The sequence below is a fragment of the Leuresthes tenuis genome, unplaced genomic scaffold, assembly GCF_036924035.1.
Source record: "Leuresthes tenuis unplaced genomic scaffold, fLeuTen1.0.hap1 SCAF_1, whole genome shotgun sequence".
Taxonomy (NCBI): Eukaryota; Metazoa; Chordata; class Actinopteri; order Atheriniformes; family Atherinopsidae; genus Leuresthes; species Leuresthes tenuis.
The window spans coordinates 43,530,451-43,550,984 of record NW_027325355.1 but is presented as its reverse complement, the minus strand read 5'-3'; the positions used below and the strand labels follow the sequence as shown (position 1 = coordinate 43,550,984).

Sequence of the window (20,534 nt, the reverse complement as noted above, 5' to 3'; positions counted from 1 at the left end):
AGCTTACAGCACCTGGTATTCCCAAGCAGTCTCCCACCCAAGTACTAACCAGGCACAACCCTGCTTGGCTTCCGAGATCAGACGAGGTCGGGCATATTATATTCAGGGTGGTGTGGCCGTAAGCGACAATCTCTGTGACAAATGTGTATTATATAGGTACTGGAATCATACACTTCCTCTATGTAACCAGATAATTGCCGAGAAAGGCTGACTCTTAGTGGTTACATCTTCCTTCTTGATGTGATCATTCTCTTCAGCTGAAACTGAGACTCTCAGATCACTTCGTGTCTGCCAACAAAGCAGCAGAAGCTGAAGATGACCAACTTCCTCATGTGTCACAGGGTGATCAGACATTGCAACAAAAGACATGCAGGTTGTAGAGAGAAGAGAAAAAGCTTACAGCACCTGGTATTCGCAAGCAGTCTCCCATTCAAGAACTAACCAGGCCCAACCCTGCTTGGCTTCCGAGATCAGACGAGGTCGAGCTTATTCAGGGTGGTGTGGCTGTAAGCAACAATATCTGGTACAAATGTGTATTATATAGGTACTGGAATCATACACTTCCTCTATGTAACCAGATAATTGCCGAGAAAGGCTGACTCTTAGTGGGCACATCTTCCTCCTTGATGTGATTATTCTCTGGAGCTGAAACTGAGACTCTCAGATCACTTCATGTCTGCCAACAAAGCAGCAGCAGCAGCTGAAGATGATCAACTTCCTCATGTGTCACAGGGTGATCAGACGTTGCAACAAAAGACATGCAGGTTGTAGAGAGAAGAGAAAAAGCTTACAGCAAATGGTATTTTCAAGCGGTCTCCCACCCAAGTACTAACCAGAACCAACCCTGCTTGGCTTCCGAGATCAGACGAGGTCAGGCATATTGAGGGTGGTGTGGCCGTAAGCAACAATGTCTGTGACAAATGTGCATTATATAAGTACAGGAATCATACGGTTCCTCTATGTAACCAGATAATTGCTGAGAAAGGCTGATGTGTAGTGGGCACATTATCTTCCCTGACGTGATTATTCTCTTCAGCTGAAACTGAGACTCTCAGATCACTTCGTGTCTTCCAACAAAGCAGCAGCAGCTGAAGATGACCAACTTCCTCATGTGTCACAGGGTGATCAGACGTTGCAACAAAAGACATGCAGGTTGTAGAGAGAAGAGAAAACGCTTACAGCACCTGGTATTCCCAAGCAGTCTCCCATTGAAGTACTAACCAGGCCCAACCCTCCTTAGCTTCCGAGATCAGACGAGGTCGGGCATATTCAGGGTGGTGTGGCCGTAAGGAACAATTTCTGTGACAAATGTGCATTATATAAGTACTGGAATCATACACTTCCTCTATGTAACCAGATAATTTCCGAGAAAGGCTCACTTGTTATGGGCACATCTTCTTCCCTGATGTGATCATTCTCTGCAGCTGAAACTGAGACTCTCAGATCACTTCGTGTCTGCCAACAAAGCAGCAGCAGCTGAAGATGACCAACTTCCTCATGTGTCACAGGGTGATCAGACGTTGCAACAAAAGACATGCAGGTGGTAGAGAGAAGAGAAAAAGCTTACAGCACCTGGTATTCCCAAGAGGTCTTCCATCCAAGTACTAACCAGGCCCAACCCTCCTTGGCTTCCAAGATCAGACGAGGTCGGGCATATTCAGGGTGGTGCGGCCGTAAGCAACAATAGCTGTGACAAATGTGCATTATATAGGTACTGGAATCATACACTTCTTCTATGTAACCAGATAATTGCAGAGAAAGGCTGACTTGTAGTGGGCACATCTTCTTCCCTGATGTGATTATTCTCTGCAGCTGAAACTGAGACTCTCAGATCACTTCGTGTCTAACAACAAAGAAGCAGCAGCTGCTGAAGATGACCAACTTCCTCATGTGTCACAGGATGATCAGACGTTGCAACAAAAGACATGCAGGTGGTAGAGAGAAGAGAAGAAGCTTACAGCACCTGGTATTCCCAAGTAGTCTCCCATCCAAGTACTAAGCAGGCTCAACCCTGCTTGGCTTCCGAGATCAGACGAGGTCGGGCATGTTCAGGGTGGTGTGGCCGTAAGCAACAATGTCTCTGACAAATGTGCATTATATAGGTACTGGAATCATACGGTTCCTCTATGCAACCAGATAATTGCCGAGAAAGGCTGATAAGTAGTGGGCACATCTTCTTCCCTGACGTGATTATTCTCTCGAGCTGAAACTGAGACTCTCAGATCACTTTGTGTCTGCCAACAAAGCAGCAGAAGCTGAAGATGACCAACTTCCTCATGTGTCACAGGGTGATCAGACATTGCAACAAAAGACATGCAGGTGGTAGAGAGAAGAGAAAAAGCTTACAACACCTGGTATTCCGAAGAGGTCTTCCATCCAAGTACAAACCAGGCCCAACCCTGCTTGGCTTCCGAGATCAGACGAGGTCGGGCATGTTCAGGGTTGTGTGGCCGTAAGCAACAATGTCTCTGACAAATGTGCATTATATAGGTACTGGAATCATACGGTTCCTCTATGCACCCAGATAATTGCAGAGAAAGGCTGATGTGTAGCGGGCATATCATCTTCTCTGATGTGATCATTCTCTGCAACTGAAACTGAGACTCTCAGATCACTTCGTGTCAGCCAACAAAGCAGCAGCAGCTGAAGATGACCAACTTCCTCATGTGTCACAGGGTGATCAGACGTTGCAACAAAAGACATGCAGGTGGTAGAGAGAAGAGAAGAAGCTTACAGCACCTGGTATTCCCAAGTAGTCTCCCATCCAAGTACTAAGCAGGCTCAACCCTGCTTGGCTTCCGAGATCAGACGAGGTCGGGCATGTTCAGGGTGGTGTGGCCGTAAGCAACAATGTCTCTGACAAATGTGCATTATATAGGTACTGGAATCATACGGTTCCTCTATGCAACCAGATAATTGCCGAGAAAGGCTGATAAGTAGTGGGCACATCTTCTTCCCTGACGTGATTATTCTCTCGAGCTGAAACTGAGACTCTCAGATCACTTTGTGTCTGCCAACAAAGCAGCAGAAGCTGAAGATGACCAACTTCCTCATGTGTCACAGGGTGATCAGACATTGCAACAAAAGACATGCAGGTGGTAGAGAGAAGAGAAAAAGCTTACAACACCTGGTATTCCGAAGAGGTCTTCCATCCAAGTACAAACCAGGCCCAACCCTGCTTGGCTTCCGAGATCAGACGAGGTCGGGCATGTTCAGGGTTGTGTGGCCGTAAGCAACAATGTCTCTGACAAATGTGCATTATATAGGTACTGGAATCATACGGTTCCTCTATGCACCCAGATAATTGCAGAGAAAGGCTGATGTGTAGCGGGCATATCATCTTCTCTGATGTGATCATTCTCTGCAACTGAAACTGAGACTCTCAGATCACTTCGTGTCAGCCAACAAAGCAGCAGCAGCTGAAGATGACCAACTTCCTCATGTGTCACAGGGTGATCAGACGTTGCAACAAAAGACATGCAGGTGGTAGAGAGAAGAGAAAAAGCTTACAGCACCTGGTATTCCCAAGAGGTCTTCCATCCAAGTACTAACCACGCCCAACCCTCCTTGGCTTCCAAGATCAGACGAGGTCGGGCATATTCAGGGTGGTTTGGCCGTAAGCAACAATCTCTGTGACAAATGTGCATTATATAGGCAATGGAATCATATGGTTCCTCTATGTAACAAGATAATTGCCAAAAAAAGGCTGATATATAGTGGGCACATCTTGTTCCCTGACGTGATAATTTTCTCCAGCTGAAAATGAGACTCTAAGATCACTTCGTGTCTGCCAACAAAGCAGCAGCAGCTGAAGATGACCAACTTCCTCATGTGTCACAGGGTGATCAGACGTTGCAACAAAAGACATGCAGGTGGTTGAGAGAAGAGAAAAAGCTTACAGCACCTGGTATTCCCAAGAGGTCTCCCATCCAAGTACTAACCAGGCCCAACCGTGCTTGGCTTCCAAGATCAGACGAGGTTGGGCATATTCAGGGTGGTGTGGCCGTAAGTAACAATGTCTGTGACAAATGTGCATTATATAGGTACTGGAATCATACGGTTCCTCTATGCAACCATATAATTGCCAAGAAAGGCTGATATGTAGTGGGCACATCTTGTTCCCTGACGTGATCATTTTCTCCAGCTGAAAATGAGACTCTAAGATCACTTCGTGTCTGCCAACAAAGCAGCAGAAAATGAAGATGACCAACTTCCTCATGTGTCACAGGGTGATCAGACGTTGCAACAAAAGACATGCAGGTGGTTGAGAGAAGAGAAAAAGCTTACAGCACCTGATAATCCCAAGCGGTCTCCCATCCAAGTACTAACCAGGCCCAACCCTGCTTGGCTTCCGAGATCAGACGAGGTCAGGCATGTTCCGGGTGGTGTGGCCGTAAGCAGCAATGTCTCTGACAAATGTGCATTATATAGGTACTGGAATCATACGGTTCCTCTATGCAACCAGATAATTGCCGAGAAAAGCTGATGTGTAGCGGGTAAATCATCTTCTCTGATGTGATCATTCTCTGCAACTGAAACTGAGACTCTCAGATCACTTTGTGTCTGCCAACAAAGCAGCAGCAGCTGAAGATGACCAACTTCCTCATGTGTCACAGGGCGATCAGACGTTGCAACAAAAGACATGCAGGTGGTAGAGAGAAGAGAAAAAGCTTACAGCACCTGGTATTCCCAAGCGGTCTCTCATCAAAGTACTAACCAGGCCCAACCCTCCTTGGCTTCTGAGATCAAACGAGGTCAGACATATTCAGGGTGGTTTGGCCGTAAGCAACAATCTCTGTGACAAATGTGCATTATATAGGCACTGGAATCATATGGTTCCTCTATGTAACAAGATAATTGCCGAAAAAGGCTGATATATAGTGGGCACATCTTGTTCCCTGACGTGATAATTTTCTCCAGCTGAAAATGAGACTCTAAGATCACTTCGTGTCTGCCAACAAAGCAGCAGCAGCTGAAGATGACCAACTTCCTCATGTGTCACAGGGTGATCAGACGTTGCAACAAAAGACATGCAGGTGGTTGAGAGAAGAGAAAAAGCTTACAGCACCTGGTATTCCCAAGCGGTCTCCCATCCAAGTACTAATCAGGCACAACTCTGCTTGGCTTTCGAGATCAGACGAGGTCGGGCATATTCAGGGTGGTGTGGCCGTAAGCAACAATGTCTCTGACAAATGTAAATTGTATAGGTACTGGAATCATACGTTTCCTCTATATAACCAGATAATTGCAGAGAAAGGCTGATAAATAGTGGACACATCTTCTTCCCTGACGTGATTATTCTCTCCAGCTGAAAATGAGACTCTCAGATCACTTCGTGTCTGCCAACAAAGCAGCAGCAGCTGAAGATGACCAACTTCCTCATGTGTCACAGGGCGATCAGACGTTGCAACAAAATACATGCAGGTGGTAGAGAGAAGAGAAAAAGATTACATCACCTGGTATTCCCAAGCGGTGTCCCATCAAAGTACTAACCAGAACCAGCCCTCCTTGGCTTCCGAGATCAGACAAGGTCAGACATATTCAGGGTGGTTTGTCCGTAAGTAACAATCTCTGTGACAAATGTGCATTATATAGGCAATGGAATCATACACTTCCTCTATGTAACCAGATAATTGCCGAGAAAGGCTGATATGTAGTGGGCACATCTTCTTCCCTGATGTGATAATTCTCTCCAGCTGAAAATGAGACTCTCAGATCACTTTGTGTCTGCCAACAAAGCAGCAGCAGCTGAAGATGACCAACTTCCTCATGTGTCACAGGGTGATCAGACGTTGCAACAAAAGACATGCAGGTGGTAGAGAGAAGAGAAAAAGCTTACAGCACCTGGTATTCCCAAGCAGTCTTCCATCCAAGTACTAACCAGGCCCAAACCTGCTTGACTTCCAAGATCAGACAAGGTCGGGCTTATTCAGGGTGGTGTGGCCGTAAGCAACAATATCTGTGACAAATGTGCATTATATAGGTACTGGAATCATACACTTCCTCTATGTAACCAGATAATTGCCCAGAAAGGCTGACTTGTAGTGGGCACATCTTCTTCCCTGATGTGATTATTCTCTGCAGCTGAAATTGACACTCTCAGATCACTTCGTGTCTGCCAACAAAGACGCAAAAGCAGCTGAAGATGACCAACTTCCTCATGTGTCACAGGAGGATCAGACGTTGCCACAAAAGACATGAAGGTGGTAGAGAGTAGAGAAGAAGCTTACAGCACCTGGTATTCCCAAGTGGTCTCCCACCCAAGTACTAACCAGGCACAACCCTGCTTGGCTTCCGAGATCAGACGAGGTCGGGCATATTATATTCAGGGTGGTGTGGCCGTAAGCGACAATCTCTGTGACAAATGTGTATTATATAGGTACTGGAATCATACACTTCCTCTATGTAACCAGATAATTGCCGAGAAAGGCTGACTCTTAGTGGGCACATCTTCCTCCTTGATGTGATTATTCTCTGGAGCTGAAACTGAGACTCTCAGATCACTTCATGTCTGCCAACAAAGCAGCAGCAGCAGCTGAAGATGATCAACTTCCTCATGTGTCACAGGGTGATCAGACGTTGCAACAAAAGACATGCAGGTTGTAGAGAGAAGAGAAAAAGCTTACAGCAAATGGTATTTTCAAGCGGTCTCCCACCCAAGTACTAACCAGAACCAACCCTGCTTGGCTTCCGAGATCAGACGAGGTCAGGCATATTGAGGGTGGTGTGGCCGTAAGCAACAATGTCTGTGACAAATGTGCATTATATAAGTACAGGAATCATACGGTTCCTCTATGTAACCAGATAATTGCTGAGAAAGGCTGATGTGTAGTGGGCACATCATCTTCCCTGACGTGATTATTCTCTTCAGCTGAAACTGAGACTCTCAGATCACTTCGTGTCTTCCAACAAAGCAGCAGCAGCTGAAGATGACCAACTTCCTCATGTGTCACAGGGTGATCAGACGTTGCAACAAAAGACATGCAGGTTGTAGAGAGAAGAGAAAACGCTTACAGCACCTGGTATTCCCAAGCAGTCTCCCATTGAAGTACTAACCAGGCCCAACCCTCCTTAGCTTCCGAGATCAGACGAGGTCGGGCATATTCAGGGTGGTGTGGCCGTAAGGAACAATTTCTGTGACAAATGTGCATTATATAAGTACTGGAATCATACACTTCCTCTATGTAACCAGATCATTTCCGAGAAAGGCTCACTTGTTATGGGCACATCTTCTTCCCTGATGTGATCATTCTCTGCAGCTGAAACTGAGACTCTAAGATCACTTCGTGTCTGCCAACAAAGCAGCAGCAGCTGAAGATGACCAACTTCCTCATGTGTCACAGGGTGATCAGACGTTGCAACAAAAGACATGCAGGTGGTAGAGAGAAGAGAAAAAGCTTACAGCACCTGGTATTCCCAAGAGGTCTTCCATCCAAGTACTAACCAGGCCCAACCCTCCTTGGCTTCCAAGATCAGACGAGGTCGGGCATATTCAGGGTGGTGCGGCCGTAAGCAACAATAGCTGTGACAAATGTGCATTATATAGGTACTGGAATCATACACTTCTTCTATGTAACCAGATAATTGCAGAGAAAGGCTGACTTGTAGTGGGCACATCTTCTTCCCTGATGTGATTATTCTCTGCAGCTGAAACTGAGACTCTCAGATCACTTCGTGTCTAACAACAAAGAAGCAGCAGCTGCTGAAGATGACCAACTTCCTCATGTGTCACAGGATGATCAGACGTTGCAACAAAAGACATGCAGGTGGTAGAGAGAAGAGAAGAAGCTTACAGCACCTGGTATTCCCAAGTAGTCTCCCATCCAAGTACTAAGCAGGCTCAACCCTGCTTGGCTTCCGAGATCAGACGAGGTCGGGCATGTTCAGGGTGGTGTGGCCGTAAGCAACAATGTCTCTGACAAATGTGCATTATATAGGTACTGGAATCATACGGTTCCTCTATGCAACCAGATAATTGCCGAGAAAGGCTGATAAGTAGTGGGCACATCTTCTTCCCTGACGTGATTATTCTCTCGAGCTGAAACTGAGACTCTCAGATCACTTTGTGTCTGCCAACAAAGCAGCAGAAGCTGAAGATGACCAACTTCCTCATGTGTCACAGGGTGATCAGACATTGCAACAAAAGACATGCAGGTGGTAGAGAGAAGAGAAAAAGCTTACAACACCTGGTATTCCGAAGAGGTCTTCCATCCAAGTACAAACCAGGCCCAACCCTGCTTGGCTTCCGAGATCAGACGAGGTCGGGCATGTTCAGGGTTGTGTGGCCATAAGCAACGTCTCTGACAAATGTGCATTATATAGGTACTGGAATCATACGGTTCCTCTATGCACCCAGATAATTGCAGAGAAAGGCTGATGTGTAGCGGGCATATCATCTTCTCTGATGTGATCATTCTCTGCAACTGAAACTGAGACTCTCAGATCACTTCGTGTCAGCCAACAAAGCAGCAGCAGCTGAAGATGACCAACTTCCTCATGTGTCACAGGGTGATCAGACGTTGCAACAAAAGACATGCAGGTGGTAGAGAGAAGAGAAAAAGCTTACAGCACCTGGTATTCCCAAGAGGTCTTCCATCCAAGTACTAACCACGCCCAACCCTCCTTGGCTTCCAAGATCAGACGAGGTCGGGCATATTCAGGGTGGTGCGGCCGTAAGCAACAATAGCTGTGACAAATGTGCATTATATAGGTACTGGAATCATACACTTCTTCTATGTAACCAGATCATTTCCGAGAAAGGCTCACTTGTTATGGGCACATCTTTTTCCCTGATGTGATCATTCTCTGCAGCTGAAACTGAGACTCTCAGATCACTTCGTGTCTGCCAACAAAGCAGCAGCAGCTGAAGATGACCAACTTCCTCATGTGTCACAGGGTGATCAGACGTTGCAACAAAAGACATGCAGGTGGTAGAGAGAAGAGAAAAAGCTTACAGCACCTGGTATTCCCAAGAGGTCTTCCATCCAAGTACTAACCAGGCCCAACCCTCCTTGGCTTCCAAGATCAGACGAGGTCGGGCATATTCAGGGTGGTGCGGCCGTAAGCAACAATAGCTGTGACAAATGTGCATTATATAGGTACTGGAATCATACACTTCTTCTATGTAACCAGATAATTGCAGAGAAAGGCTGACTTGTAGTGGGCACATCTTCTTCCCTGATGTGATTATTCTCTGCAGCTGAAACTGAGACTCTCAGATCACTTCGTGTCTAACAACAAAGAAGCAGCAGCTGCTGAAGATGACCAACTTCCTCATGTGTCACAGGATGATCAGACGTTGCAACAAAAGACATGCAGGTGGTAGAGAGAAGAGAAGAAGCTTACAGCACCTGGTATTCCCAAGTAGTCTCCCATCCAAGTACTAAGCAGGCTCAACCCTGCTTGGCTTCCGAGATCAGACGAGGTCGGGCATGTTCAGGGTGGTGTGGCCGTAAGCAACAATGTCTCTGACAAATGTGCATTATATAGGTACTGGAATCATACGGTTCCTCTATGCAACCAGATAATTGCCGAGAAAGGCTGATAAGTAGTGGGCACATCTTCTTCCCTGACGTGATTATTCTCTCGAGCTGAAACTGAGACTCTCAGATCACTTTGTGTCTGCCAACAAAGCAGCAGAAGCTGAAGATGACCAACTTCCTCATGTGTCACAGGGTGATCAGACATTGCAACAAAAGACATGCAGGTGGTAGAGAGAAGAGAAAAAGCTTACAACACCTGGTATTCCGAAGAGGTCTTCCATCCAAGTACAAACCAGGCCCAACCCTGCTTGGCTTCCGAGATCAGACGAGGTCGGGCATGTTCAGGGTTGTGTGGCCGTAAGCAACGTCTCTGACAAATGTGCATTATATAGGTACTGGAATCATACGGTTCCTCTATGCACCCAGATAATTGCAGAGAAAGGCTGATGTGTAGCGGGCATATCATCTTCTCTGATGTGATCATTCTCTGCAACTGAAACTGAGACTCTCAGATCACTTCGTGTCAGCCAACAAAGCAGCAGCAGCTGAAGATGACCAACTTCCTCATGTGTCACAGGGTGATCAGACGTTGCAACAAAAGACATGCAGGTGGTAGAGAGAAGAGAAAAAGCTTACAGCACCTGGTATTCCCAAGAGGTCTTCCATCCAAGTACTAACCACGCCCAACCCTCCTTGGCTTCCAAGATCAGACGAGGTCGGGCATATTCAGGGTGGTGCGGCCGTAAGCAACAATAGCTGTGACAAATGTGCATTATATAGGTACTGGAATCATACACTTCTTCTATGTAACCAGATAATTGCAGAGAAAGGCTGACTTGTAGTGGGCACATCTTCTTCCCTGATGTGATTATTCTCTGCAGCTGAAACTGAGACTCTCAGATCACTTTGTGTCTGCCAACAAAGCAGCAGCAGCTGAAGATGACCAACTTCCTCATGTGTCACAGGGTGATCAGACGTTGCAACAAAAGACATTCAGGTGGTCCAGAGAAGAGATAAAGCTTACAGCACCTGGTATTCCCAAGCAGTCTCCCACCCAAGTACTAACCAGGCCAACCGTGCTTGGCTTCCGAGATCAGACGAGGTCGGGCATGTTCAGGGTGGTGTGGCCGTAAGTAATAATCTCTGTGACAAATGTGCATTATATAGGTACTGGAATCATACGGTTCCTCTATGTAACCAGATAATTGCCAAGAAAGGCTGATGTGTAGTGGGCACATATTCTTCCCTGATGTGATTATTCTCTGCAGCTGAAACTGAGACTCTCAGATCACTTTGTGTCTGCCAACAAAGCAGCAGCAGCTGAAGATGACCAACTTCCTCATGTGTCACAGGGTGATCAGACGTTGCAACAAAAGACATGCAGGTGGTAGAGAGAAGAGAAAAAGCTTACAGCACCTGGTATTCCCAAGCTGTCTCCCATCCAAGTACTAACCAGGTACAACCTTCTTGGTGTCCGAGATCAGACGAGGTCTGGCTTATTCAGGGTGGTGTGGCCGTAAGCAACAATGTCTCTGACAAATGTGCATTATATAGGTACTGGAATCATACGGTTCCTCTATGCAACCAGATAATTGCCGAGAAAGGCTGATGTGTAGCGGGCAAATCATCTTCTCTGATGTGATCATTCTCTGCAACTGAAACTGAGACTCTCAGATCACTTTGTGTCAGCCAACAAAGCAGGAGCAGCTGAAGATGACCAACTTCCTCATGTGTCACAGGGTGATCAGATGTTGCAACAAAAGACATGCAGGTTGTAGAGAGAAGAGAAAACACTTACAGCACCTGGTATTCCCAAGCAGTCTCCCATCCAAGTACTAAGCAGGCTCAACGCTGCTTGGCTTCCGAGATCAGACGAGGGCGGGTATGTTCAGGGTGGTGTGGCCGTAAGCAACAATGTGTCTGACAAAAGTGCATTATATTAGTACAGGAATCATACGGTTCCTCTATGTAACCAGATAATTGCTGAGAAAGGCTGATGTGTAGTGGGCACATCTTCTTCCCTGACGTGATTATTCTCTTCAGCTGAAACTGAGACTCTCAGATCACTTCGTGTCTTCCAACAAAGCAGCAGCAGCTGAAGATGACCAACTTCCTCATGTGTCACAGGGTGATCAGACGTTGCAACAAAAGACATGCAGGTTGTAGAGAGAAGAGAAAACGCTTACAGCACCTGGTATTCCCAAGCAGTCTCCCATCCAAGTACTAACCAGGCCCAACCCTCCTTGGCTTCTGAGATCAGACGAGGTCAGACATATTCAGGGTGGTTTGGCCGTAAGCAACAATCTCTGTGACAAATGTGCATTATATAGGCAATGGAATCATATGGTTCCTCTATGTAACAAGATAATTGCCAAAAAAAGGCTGATATATAGTGGGCACATCTTGTTCCCTGACGTGATAATTTTCTCCAGCTGAAAATGAGACTCTAAGATCACTTCGTGTCTGCCAACAAAGCAGCAGCAGCTGAAGATGACCAACTTCCTCATGTGTCACAGGGTGATCAGACGTTGCAACAAAAGACATGCAGGTGGTTGAGAGAAGAGAAAAAGCTTACAGCACCTGGTATTCCCAAGCGGTCTCCCATCCAAGTACTAACCAGGCCCAACCGTGCTTGGCTTCCAAGATCAGACGAGGTTGGGCATATTCAGGGTGGTGTGGCCGTAAGTAACAATGTCTGTGACAAATGTGCATTATATAGGTACTGGAATCATACGGTTCCTCTATGCAACCATATAATTGCCAAGAAAGGCTGATATGTAGTGGGCACATCTTGTTCCCTGACGTGATCATTTTCTCCAGCTGAAAATGAGACTCTAAGATCACTTCGTGTCTGCCAACAAAGCAGCAGAAAATGAAGATGACCAACTTCCTCATGTGTCACAGGGTGATCAGACGTTGCAACAAAAGACATGCAGGTGGTTGAGAGAAGAGAAAAAGCTTACATCACCTGATAATCCCAAGCGGTCTCCCATCCAAGTACTAACCAGGCCCAACCCTGCTTGGCTTCCGAGATCAGACGAGGTCAGGCATGTTCCGGGTGGTGTGGCCGTAAGCAGCAATGTCTCTGACAAATGTGCATTATATAGGTACTGGAATCATACGGTTCCTCTATGCAACCAGATAATTGCCGAGAAAAGCTGATGTGTAGCGGGTAAATCATCTTCTCTGATGTGATCATTCTCTGCAACTGAAACTGAGACTCTCAGATCACTTTGTGTCTGCCAACAAGGCAGCAGCAGCTGAAGATGACCAACTTCCTCATGTGTCACAGGGCGATCAGACGTTGCAACAAAAGACATGCAGGTGGTAGAGAGAAGAGAAAAAGCTTACAGCACCTGGTATTCCCAAGCGGTCTCTCATCAAAGTACTAACCAGGCCCAACCCTCCTTGGCTTCTGAGATCAAACGAGGTCAGACATATTCAGGGTGGTTTGGCCGTAAGCAACAATCTCTGTGACAAATGTGCATTATATAGGCAATGGAATCATATGGTTCCTCTATGTAACAAGATAATTGCCGAAAAAGGCTGATATATAGTGGGCACATCTTGTTCCCTGACGTGATAATTTTCTCCAGCTGAAAATGAGACTCTAAGATCACTTCGTGTCTGCCAACAAAGCAGCAGCAGCTGAAGATGACCAACTTCCTCATGTGTCACAGGGTGATCAGACGTTGCAACAAAAGACATGCAGGTGGTTGAGAGAAGAGAAAAAGCTTACAGCACCTGGTATTCCCAAGCGGTCTCCCATCCAAGTACTAACCAGGCCCAACCCTGCTTGGCTTCCAAGATCAGACGAGGTTGGGCATATTCCGGGTGGTGTGGCCGTAAGTAACAATGTTTGTGACAAATGTGCATTATATAGGCAATGGAATCATATGGTTCCTCTATGTAACAAGATAATTGCCAAGAAAGGCTGATATGTAGTGGGCACATCTTGTTCCCTGACGTGATAATTTTCTCCAGCTGAAAATGAGACTTTAAGATCACTTCGTGTCTGCCAACAAAGCAGCAGAAAATGAAGATGACCAACTTCCTCATGTGTCACAGGGTGATCAGACGTTGCAACAAAAGACATGCAGGTGGTAGAGAGAAGAGAAAAAGCTTACAGCACCTGATAATCCCAAGCGGTCTCCCATCCAAGTACTAACCAGGCACAACCCTGCTTGGCTTTCGAGATCAGACGAGGTCGGGCATATTCAGGGTGGTGTGGCCGTAAGCAACAATGTCTCTGACAAATGTAAATTGTATAGGTACTGGAATCATACGTTTCCTCTATATAACCAGATAATTGCAGAGAAAGGCTGATAAATAGTGGACACATCTTCTTCCCTGACGTGATTATTCTCTCCAGCTGAAAATGAGACTCTCAGATCACTTCGTGTCTGCCAACAAAGCAGCAGCAGCTGAAGATGACCAACTTCCTCATGTGTCACAGGGCGATCAGACGTTGCAACAAAATACATGCAGGTGGTAGAGAGAAGAGAAAAAGATTACATCACCTGGTATTCCCAAGCGGTGTCCCATCAAAGTACTAACCAGAACCAGCCCTCCTTGGCTTCCGAGATCAGACAAGGTCAGACATATTCAGGGTGGTTTGTCCGTAAGTAACAATCTCTGTGACAAATGTGCATTATATAGGCAATGGAATCATACACTTCCTCTATGTAACCAGATAATTGCCGAGAAAGGCTGATATGTAGTGGGCACATCTTCTTCCCTGACGTGATAATTCTCTCCAGCTGAAAATGAGACTCTCAGATCACTTTGTGTCTGCCAACAAAGCAGCAGCAGCTGAAGATGACCAACTTCCTCATGTGTCACAGGGTGATCAGACGTTGCAACAAAAGACATGCAGGTGGTAGAGAGAAGAGAAAAAGCTTACAGCACCTGGTATTCCCAAGCAGTCTTCCATCCAAGTACTAACCAGGCCCAAACCTGCTTGACTTCCAAGATCAGACAAGGTCGGGCTTATTCAGGGTGGTGTGGCCGTAAGCAACAATATCTGTGACAAATGTGCATTATATAGGTACTGGAATCATACACTTCCTCTATGTAACCAGATAATTGCCCAGAAAGGCTGACTTGTAGTGGGCACATCTTCTTCCCTGATGTGATTATTCTCTGCAGCTGAAATTGACACTCTCAGATCACTTCGTGTCTGCCAACAAAGACGCAAAAGCAGCTGAAGATGACCAACTTCCTCATGTGTCACAGGAGGATCAGACGTTGCCACAAAAGACATGAAGGTGGTAGAGAGTAGAGAAGAAGCTTACAGCACCTGGTATTCCCAAGTGGTCTCCCATGCAAGTACTAACCAGGCCCAACCCTGCTTGGCTTCCAAGATCAGACGAGGTCAGGCATGTTCCGGGTGGTGTGGCCGTAAGCAGCAATGTCTCTGACAAATGTGCATTATATAGGTACTGGAATCATACGGTTCCTCTATGCAACCAGATAAATGCCGAGAAAGGCTGATGTGTAGCGGGTAAATCATCTTCTCTGATGTGATCATTCTCTGCAACTGAAACTGAGACTCTCAGATCACTTCATGTCTGCCAACAAAGCAGCAGCAGCTGAAGATGACCAACTTCCTCATGTGTCACAGGGTGATCAGACGTTGCAACAAAAGACATGCAGGTGGTTGAGAGAAGAGAAAAAGCTTACAGCACCTGGTATTCCCAAGCGGTCTCCCATCCAAGTACTAACCAGGCCCAACCCTGCTTGGCTTCCAAGATCAGACGAGGTTGGGCATATTCCGGGTGGTGTGGCCGTAAGTAACAATGTTTGTGACAAATGTGCATTATATAGGTACTGGAATCATACGGTTCCTCTATGCAACCATATAATTGCCAAGAAAGGCTGATATGTAGTGGGCACATCTTGTTCCCTGACGTGATAATTTTCTCCAGCTGAAAATGAGACTTTAAGATCACTTCGTGTCTGCCAACAAAGCAGCAGAAAATGAAGATGACCAACTTCCTCATGTGTCACAGGGTGATCAGACGTTGCAACAAAAGACATGCAGGTGGTTGAGAGAAGAGAAAAAGCTTACAGCACCTGATAATCCCAAGCGGTCTCCCATCCAAGTACTAACCAGGCACAACCCTGCTTGGCTTTCGAGATCAGACGAGGTCGGGCATATTCAGGGTGGTGTGGCGGTAAGCAACAATATCTGGTACAAATGTGTATTATATAGGTACTGGAATCATACGTTTCCTCTATATAACCAGATAATTGCAGAGAAAGGCTGATAAATAGTGGACACATCTTCTTCCCTGACGTGATTATTCTCTCCAGCTGAAAATGAGAATCTCAGGTCACTTCGTGTCTGCCAACAAAGCAGCAGCAGCTGAAGATGACCAACTTCCTCATGTGTCAGAGGGCGATCAGACCTTGCAACAAAATACATGCAGGTGGTAGAGAGAAGAGAAAAAGCTTACAGCACCTGGCATTCCCAAGGGGTCTCCCATTCAAGTACTAACCAGGCCCAACCCTGCTTGGGTTCCGAGATCAGTCGAGGTCGGGCATATTCAGGGTGGTGTGGCCGTAAGTAACAATGTCTGTGAAAAATGTGCATTATATAGGTACTGGAATAATACAGTTCCTCTATGTAACCAGATAATTGCAGAGAAAGGCTAACTTGTTGTGGGCACATCTTCTTCCTTGATGTGATTATTCTCTGCAGCTGAAACTGAGACTCTCAGATCACTTCGTGTCTGCTAACAAAGCAGCAGCAGCTGAAGATGACCAACTTCCTCATGTGTCACAGGGCGATCAGACATTGCAACAAAAGACATGTAGGTGGTAGAGAGAAGAGAAAAAGCTTACAGCACCTGGTATTCCCAAGCGGTGTCCCATCAAAGTACTAACCAGAACCAGCCCTCCTTGGCTTCCGAGATCAGACAAGGTCAGACATATTCAGGGTGGTTTGTCCGTAAGTAACAATCTCTGTGACAAATGTGCACTATATAGGCAATGGAATCATACACTTCCTCTATGTAACCAGATAATTGCCGAGAAAGGCTGATATGTAGTGGGCACATCTTCTTCCCTGACGTGATAATTCTCTCCAGCTGAAAATGAGACTCTCAGATCACTTTGTGTCTGCCAACAAAGCAGCAGCAGCTGAAGATGACCAACTTCCTCATGTGTCACAGGGTGATCAGACGTTGCAAAAAAAGACATGCAGGTGGTAGAGAGAAGAGAAAAAGCTTACAGCACCTGGTATTCCCAAGCAGTCTCCCATCCAAGTACTAACGAGGCCCAAACCTGCTTGACTTCCAAGATCAGACAAGGTCGGGCTTATTCAGGGTGGTGTGGCCGTAAGCAACAATATCTGTGACAAATGTGCATTATATAGGTACTGGAATCATACACTTCCTCTATGTAACCAGATAATTGCCGAGAAAGGCTGACTTGTAGTGGGCACATCTTCTTCCCTGATGTGATTATTCTCTGCAGCTGAAATTGACACTCTCAGATCACTTCGTGTCTGCCAACAAAGACGCAGCAGCAGCTGAAGATGACCAACTTCCTCATGTGTCACAGGAGGATCAGACGTTGCCACAAAAGACATGAAGGTGGTAGAGAGTAGAGAAGAAGCTTACAGCACCTGGTATTCCCAAGTGGTCTCCCATGCAAGTACTAACCAGGCCCAACCCTGCTTGGCTTCCAAGATCAGACGAGGTCAGGCATGTTCCGGGTGGTGTGGCCGTAAGCAGCAATGTCTCTGACAAATGTGCATTATATAGGTACTGGAATCATACGGTTCCTCTATGCAACCAGATAATTGCCGAGAAAGGCTGATGTGTAGCGGGTAAATCATCTTCTCTGATGTGATCATTCTCTGCAACTGAAACTGAGACTCTCAGATCACTTCATGTCTGCCAACAAAGCAGCAGCAGCTGAAGATGACCAACTTCCTCATGTGTCACAGGGTGGTCAGACGTTGCAACAAAAGACATGCAGGTGGTTGAGAGAAGAGAAAAAGCTTACAGCACCTGGTATTCCCAAGTTGTCTCCAATTCAAGTACTAACAAGGCCCAACCCTGCTTGGCTTCCAAGATCAGACGAGCTCGGGCATGTTCAGGGTGGTGTGGCCGTAAGCGACAATGTCTTTGACAAATGTGCATTATATAGGTAATGGAATCATACGGTTCCTCTATGTAACCAGATAATTGCCGAGAAAGGCTGACTTGTAGTGGGCAAATCTTCTTCCCTCATGTGATCATTCTCTGCAGCTGAAACTGAGACTCTCAGATCACTTCGTGTCTGCCAACAAAGCAGCAGCAGCTGCTGAAGATGACCAACTTCCTCATGTGTCACAGGGTGATCAGACGTTGCAACAAAAGACATGCAGGTGGTCGAAAGAAGAGAAAAAGCTTAAAGCACCTGGTATTCCCAAGAGGTCTTCCATCCAAGTACTAACCAGGCCCAACCGTGCTTGGCTTCCGAGATCAGACGAGGTCGGGCATGTTCAACGTGGTGTGGCCGTAAGCAACAATGTCACTGACAAATGTGCATCATATAGGTACTGGAATCATACGGTTCCTCTATGCAACTAGATAATTGCAGAGAAAGGCTGATGTGTAGCTGGCATATCATCTTCTCTGATGTGATCATTCTCTGCAGCTGAAACTGAGACTCTCAGATCACTTCGTGTCTGCCAACAAAGCAGCAGCAGCTGAAGATGACCAACTTCCTCATGTGTCACAGGGTGATCAGATGTTGCAACAAAAGACATGCAGGTGGTAGAGAGAAGAGAAAAAGCTTACAGCACCTGGTATTCCCAAGCAGTCTCCCACCCAAGTACTAACCAGGCACAATCCTGCTTGGCTTCCGAGATCAGGCGAGGTCGGGCATATTATATTCAGGGTGGTGTGGCCGTAAGCGACAATCTCTGTGACAAATGTGCATTATATAGGTACTGGAATCATACGGTTCCTCTATGTAACCAGATAATTGCAGAGAAAGGCTTATGTGTAGTGGGCACATCTTCTTCCCTGACGTGATTATTCTCTGCAGCTGAAACTGAGACTCTCAGATCACTTCGTGTCTCCCAACAAAGCAGCAGAAGCTGAAGATGACCAACTTCCTCATGTGTCACAGGGTGATCAGACGTTGCAACAAAAGACATTCAGGTGGTCCAGAGAAGAGATAAAGCTTACAGCACCTGGTATTCCCAAGCAGTCTCCCACCCAAGTACTAACCAGGCCAACCGTGCTTGGCTTCCGAGATCAGACGAGGTCGGGCATGTTCAGGGTGGTGTGGCCGTAAGTAATAATCTCTGTGACAAATGTGCATTATATAGGTACTAGAATCATACGGTTCCTCTATGTAACCAGATAATTGCCAAGAAAGGCTGATGTGTAGTGGGCACATATTCTTCCCTGATGTGATTATTCTCTGCAGCTGAAACTGAGACTCTCAGATCACTTTGTGTCTGCCAACAAAGCAGCAGCAGCTGAAGATGACCAACTTCCTCATGTGTCACAGGGTGATCAGACGTTGCAACAAAAGACATTCAGGTGGTCCAGAGAAGAGATAAAGCTTACAGCACCTGGTATTCCCAAGCAGTCTCCCACCCAAGTACTAACCAGGCCAACCGTGCTTGGCTTCCGAGATCAGACGAGGTCGGGCATGTTCAGGGTGGTGTGGCCGTAAGTAATAATCTCTGTGACAAATGTGCATTATATAGGTACTGGAATCATACGGTTCCTCTATGTAACCAGATAATTGCCAAGAAAGGCTGATGTGTAGTGGGCACATATTCTTCCCTGATGTGATTATTCTCTGCAGCTGAAACTGAGACTCTCAGATCACTTTGTGTCTGCCAACAAAGCAGCAGCAGCTGAAGATGACCAACTTCCTCATGTGTCACAGGGTGATCAGACGTTGCAACAAAAGACATGCAGGTGGTAGAGAGAAGAGAAAAAGCTTACAGCACCTGGTATTCCCAAGCAGTCTCCCACCCAAGTACTAACCAGGCACAATCCTGCTTGGCTTCCGAGATCAGACGAGGTCGGGCATATTATATTCAGGGTGGTGTGGCCGTAAGCGACAATCTCTGTGACAAATGTGCATTATATAGGTACTGGAATCATACGGTTCCTCTATGTAACCAGATAATTGCAGAGAAAGGCTTATGTGTAGTGGGCACATCTTCTTCCCTGACGTGATTATTCTCTGCAGCTGAAACTGAGACTCTCAGATCACTTCGTGTCTCCCAACAAAGCAGCAGAAGCTGAAGATGACCAACTTCCTCATGTGTCACAGGGTGATCAGACGTTGCAACAAAAGACATTCAGGTGGTCCAGAGAAGAGATAAAGCTTACAGCACCTGGTATTCCCAAGCAGTCTCCCACCCAAGTACTAACCAGGCCAACCGTGCTTGGCTTCCGAGATCAGACGAGGTCGGGCATGTTCAGGGTGGTGTGGCCGTAAGTAATAATCTCTGTGACAAATGTGCATTATATAGGTACTAGAATCATACGGTTCCTCTATGTAACCAGATAATTGCCAAGAAAGGCTGATGTGTAGTGGGCACATATTCTTCCCTGATGTGATTATTCTCTGCAGCTGAAACTGAGACTCTCAGATCACTTTGTGTCTGCCAACAAAGCAGCAGCAGCTGAAGATGACCAACTTCCTCATGTGTCACAGGGTGATCAGACGTTGCAACAAAAGACATTCAGGTGGTCCAGAGAAGAGATAAAGCTTACAGCACCTGGTATTCCCAAGCAGTCTCCCACCCAAGTACTAACCAGGCCAACCGTGCTTGGCTTCCGAGATCAGACGAGGTCGGGCATGTTCAGGGTGGTGTGGCCGTAAGTAATAATCTCTGTGACAAATGTGCATTATATAGGTACTGGAATCATACGGTTCCTCTATGTAACCAGATAATTGCCAAGAAAGGCTGATGTGTAGTGGGCACATATTCTTCCCTGATGTGATTATTCTCTGCAGCTGAAACTGAGACTCTCAGATCACTTTGTGTCTGCCAACAAAGCAGCAGCAGCTGAAGATGACCAACTT

General features: G+C 46.3%; 4 non-coding genes and 45 pseudogenes across 4 annotated transcripts; all 49 read right to left on the bottom strand.

Annotated features, from left to right (window-relative positions):
* Positions 1-124, bottom strand: LOC140268528 (5S ribosomal RNA; annotated as a pseudogene).
* A 269-nt stretch (positions 125-393) lies between these two features.
* On the bottom strand, positions 394-512 carry LOC140277105 (5S ribosomal RNA; annotated as a pseudogene).
* Positions 513-784: 272 nt separating this feature from the next.
* LOC140295431 (5S ribosomal RNA) lies at positions 785-903 on the bottom strand (annotated as a pseudogene).
* Positions 904-1,172: 269 nt separating this feature from the next.
* Positions 1,173-1,291, bottom strand: LOC140312986 (5S ribosomal RNA; annotated as a pseudogene).
* A 269-nt stretch (positions 1,292-1,560) lies between these two features.
* LOC140311738 (5S ribosomal RNA) lies at positions 1,561-1,679 on the bottom strand (annotated as a pseudogene).
* A 272-nt stretch (positions 1,680-1,951) lies between these two features.
* Positions 1,952-2,070, bottom strand: LOC140296819 (5S ribosomal RNA; annotated as a pseudogene).
* A 269-nt stretch (positions 2,071-2,339) lies between these two features.
* On the bottom strand, positions 2,340-2,458 carry LOC140276252 (5S ribosomal RNA; annotated as a pseudogene).
* Positions 2,459-2,727: 269 nt separating this feature from the next.
* On the bottom strand, positions 2,728-2,846 carry LOC140296808 (5S ribosomal RNA; annotated as a pseudogene).
* A 269-nt stretch (positions 2,847-3,115) lies between these two features.
* LOC140276230 (5S ribosomal RNA) lies at positions 3,116-3,234 on the bottom strand (annotated as a pseudogene).
* A 269-nt stretch (positions 3,235-3,503) lies between these two features.
* Positions 3,504-3,622, bottom strand: LOC140276644 (5S ribosomal RNA; annotated as a pseudogene).
* Positions 3,623-3,892: 270 nt separating this feature from the next.
* Positions 3,893-4,011, bottom strand: LOC140298460 (5S ribosomal RNA). The gene has a single exon (XR_011914105.1). It is a non-coding gene; the product is annotated as a 5S ribosomal RNA (ribosomal RNA).
* A 269-nt stretch (positions 4,012-4,280) lies between these two features.
* On the bottom strand, positions 4,281-4,399 carry LOC140312234 (5S ribosomal RNA; annotated as a pseudogene).
* A 269-nt stretch (positions 4,400-4,668) lies between these two features.
* LOC140273910 (5S ribosomal RNA) lies at positions 4,669-4,787 on the bottom strand (annotated as a pseudogene).
* A 269-nt stretch (positions 4,788-5,056) lies between these two features.
* Positions 5,057-5,175, bottom strand: LOC140308608 (5S ribosomal RNA; annotated as a pseudogene).
* Positions 5,176-5,832: 657 nt separating this feature from the next.
* LOC140289300 (5S ribosomal RNA) lies at positions 5,833-5,951 on the bottom strand (annotated as a pseudogene).
* Positions 5,952-6,223: 272 nt separating this feature from the next.
* LOC140301078 (5S ribosomal RNA) lies at positions 6,224-6,347 on the bottom strand (annotated as a pseudogene).
* Positions 6,348-6,619: 272 nt separating this feature from the next.
* On the bottom strand, positions 6,620-6,738 carry LOC140295430 (5S ribosomal RNA; annotated as a pseudogene).
* A 269-nt stretch (positions 6,739-7,007) lies between these two features.
* On the bottom strand, positions 7,008-7,126 carry LOC140312980 (5S ribosomal RNA; annotated as a pseudogene).
* A 269-nt stretch (positions 7,127-7,395) lies between these two features.
* Positions 7,396-7,514, bottom strand: LOC140311730 (5S ribosomal RNA; annotated as a pseudogene).
* Positions 7,515-7,786: 272 nt separating this feature from the next.
* LOC140296797 (5S ribosomal RNA) lies at positions 7,787-7,905 on the bottom strand (annotated as a pseudogene).
* Positions 7,906-8,174: 269 nt separating this feature from the next.
* On the bottom strand, positions 8,175-8,293 carry LOC140285157 (5S ribosomal RNA; annotated as a pseudogene).
* A 266-nt stretch (positions 8,294-8,559) lies between these two features.
* Positions 8,560-8,678, bottom strand: LOC140289483 (5S ribosomal RNA; annotated as a pseudogene).
* Positions 8,679-8,947: 269 nt separating this feature from the next.
* LOC140311724 (5S ribosomal RNA) lies at positions 8,948-9,066 on the bottom strand (annotated as a pseudogene).
* Positions 9,067-9,338: 272 nt separating this feature from the next.
* On the bottom strand, positions 9,339-9,457 carry LOC140296786 (5S ribosomal RNA; annotated as a pseudogene).
* A 269-nt stretch (positions 9,458-9,726) lies between these two features.
* LOC140276219 (5S ribosomal RNA) lies at positions 9,727-9,845 on the bottom strand (annotated as a pseudogene).
* Positions 9,846-10,111: 266 nt separating this feature from the next.
* Positions 10,112-10,230, bottom strand: LOC140289482 (5S ribosomal RNA; annotated as a pseudogene).
* Positions 10,231-10,499: 269 nt separating this feature from the next.
* LOC140290180 (5S ribosomal RNA) lies at positions 10,500-10,617 on the bottom strand (annotated as a pseudogene).
* Positions 10,618-11,273: 656 nt separating this feature from the next.
* LOC140294596 (5S ribosomal RNA) lies at positions 11,274-11,392 on the bottom strand (annotated as a pseudogene).
* Positions 11,393-11,661: 269 nt separating this feature from the next.
* LOC140310913 (5S ribosomal RNA) lies at positions 11,662-11,780 on the bottom strand (annotated as a pseudogene).
* Positions 11,781-12,050: 270 nt separating this feature from the next.
* LOC140298862 (5S ribosomal RNA) lies at positions 12,051-12,169 on the bottom strand. Its single transcript, XR_011914463.1, has one exon. It is a non-coding gene; the product is annotated as a 5S ribosomal RNA (ribosomal RNA).
* Positions 12,170-12,438: 269 nt separating this feature from the next.
* Positions 12,439-12,557, bottom strand: LOC140288783 (5S ribosomal RNA; annotated as a pseudogene).
* A 269-nt stretch (positions 12,558-12,826) lies between these two features.
* On the bottom strand, positions 12,827-12,945 carry LOC140273903 (5S ribosomal RNA; annotated as a pseudogene).
* Positions 12,946-13,214: 269 nt separating this feature from the next.
* Positions 13,215-13,333, bottom strand: LOC140298993 (5S ribosomal RNA). Its single transcript, XR_011914584.1, has one exon. It is a non-coding gene; the product is annotated as a 5S ribosomal RNA (ribosomal RNA).
* Positions 13,334-13,602: 269 nt separating this feature from the next.
* Positions 13,603-13,721, bottom strand: LOC140272181 (5S ribosomal RNA; annotated as a pseudogene).
* A 657-nt stretch (positions 13,722-14,378) lies between these two features.
* On the bottom strand, positions 14,379-14,497 carry LOC140289299 (5S ribosomal RNA; annotated as a pseudogene).
* Positions 14,498-14,769: 272 nt separating this feature from the next.
* Positions 14,770-14,888, bottom strand: LOC140303545 (5S ribosomal RNA; annotated as a pseudogene).
* A 269-nt stretch (positions 14,889-15,157) lies between these two features.
* On the bottom strand, positions 15,158-15,276 carry LOC140298992 (5S ribosomal RNA). The gene has a single exon (XR_011914583.1). It is a non-coding gene; the product is annotated as a 5S ribosomal RNA (ribosomal RNA).
* Positions 15,277-15,545: 269 nt separating this feature from the next.
* Positions 15,546-15,664, bottom strand: LOC140291457 (5S ribosomal RNA; annotated as a pseudogene).
* Positions 15,665-15,933: 269 nt separating this feature from the next.
* LOC140307672 (5S ribosomal RNA) lies at positions 15,934-16,052 on the bottom strand (annotated as a pseudogene).
* Positions 16,053-16,709: 657 nt separating this feature from the next.
* On the bottom strand, positions 16,710-16,828 carry LOC140293180 (5S ribosomal RNA; annotated as a pseudogene).
* A 272-nt stretch (positions 16,829-17,100) lies between these two features.
* On the bottom strand, positions 17,101-17,219 carry LOC140303538 (5S ribosomal RNA; annotated as a pseudogene).
* A 269-nt stretch (positions 17,220-17,488) lies between these two features.
* LOC140313933 (5S ribosomal RNA) lies at positions 17,489-17,607 on the bottom strand (annotated as a pseudogene).
* Positions 17,608-17,879: 272 nt separating this feature from the next.
* On the bottom strand, positions 17,880-17,998 carry LOC140269735 (5S ribosomal RNA; annotated as a pseudogene).
* Positions 17,999-18,267: 269 nt separating this feature from the next.
* LOC140293698 (5S ribosomal RNA) lies at positions 18,268-18,391 on the bottom strand (annotated as a pseudogene).
* Positions 18,392-18,660: 269 nt separating this feature from the next.
* LOC140290179 (5S ribosomal RNA) lies at positions 18,661-18,778 on the bottom strand (annotated as a pseudogene).
* Positions 18,779-19,047: 269 nt separating this feature from the next.
* LOC140290177 (5S ribosomal RNA) lies at positions 19,048-19,165 on the bottom strand (annotated as a pseudogene).
* Positions 19,166-19,434: 269 nt separating this feature from the next.
* LOC140289824 (5S ribosomal RNA) lies at positions 19,435-19,558 on the bottom strand (annotated as a pseudogene).
* A 269-nt stretch (positions 19,559-19,827) lies between these two features.
* Positions 19,828-19,945, bottom strand: LOC140290176 (5S ribosomal RNA; annotated as a pseudogene).
* A 269-nt stretch (positions 19,946-20,214) lies between these two features.
* On the bottom strand, positions 20,215-20,332 carry LOC140290175 (5S ribosomal RNA; annotated as a pseudogene).
* Positions 20,333-20,534: the final 202 nt, after the last annotated feature.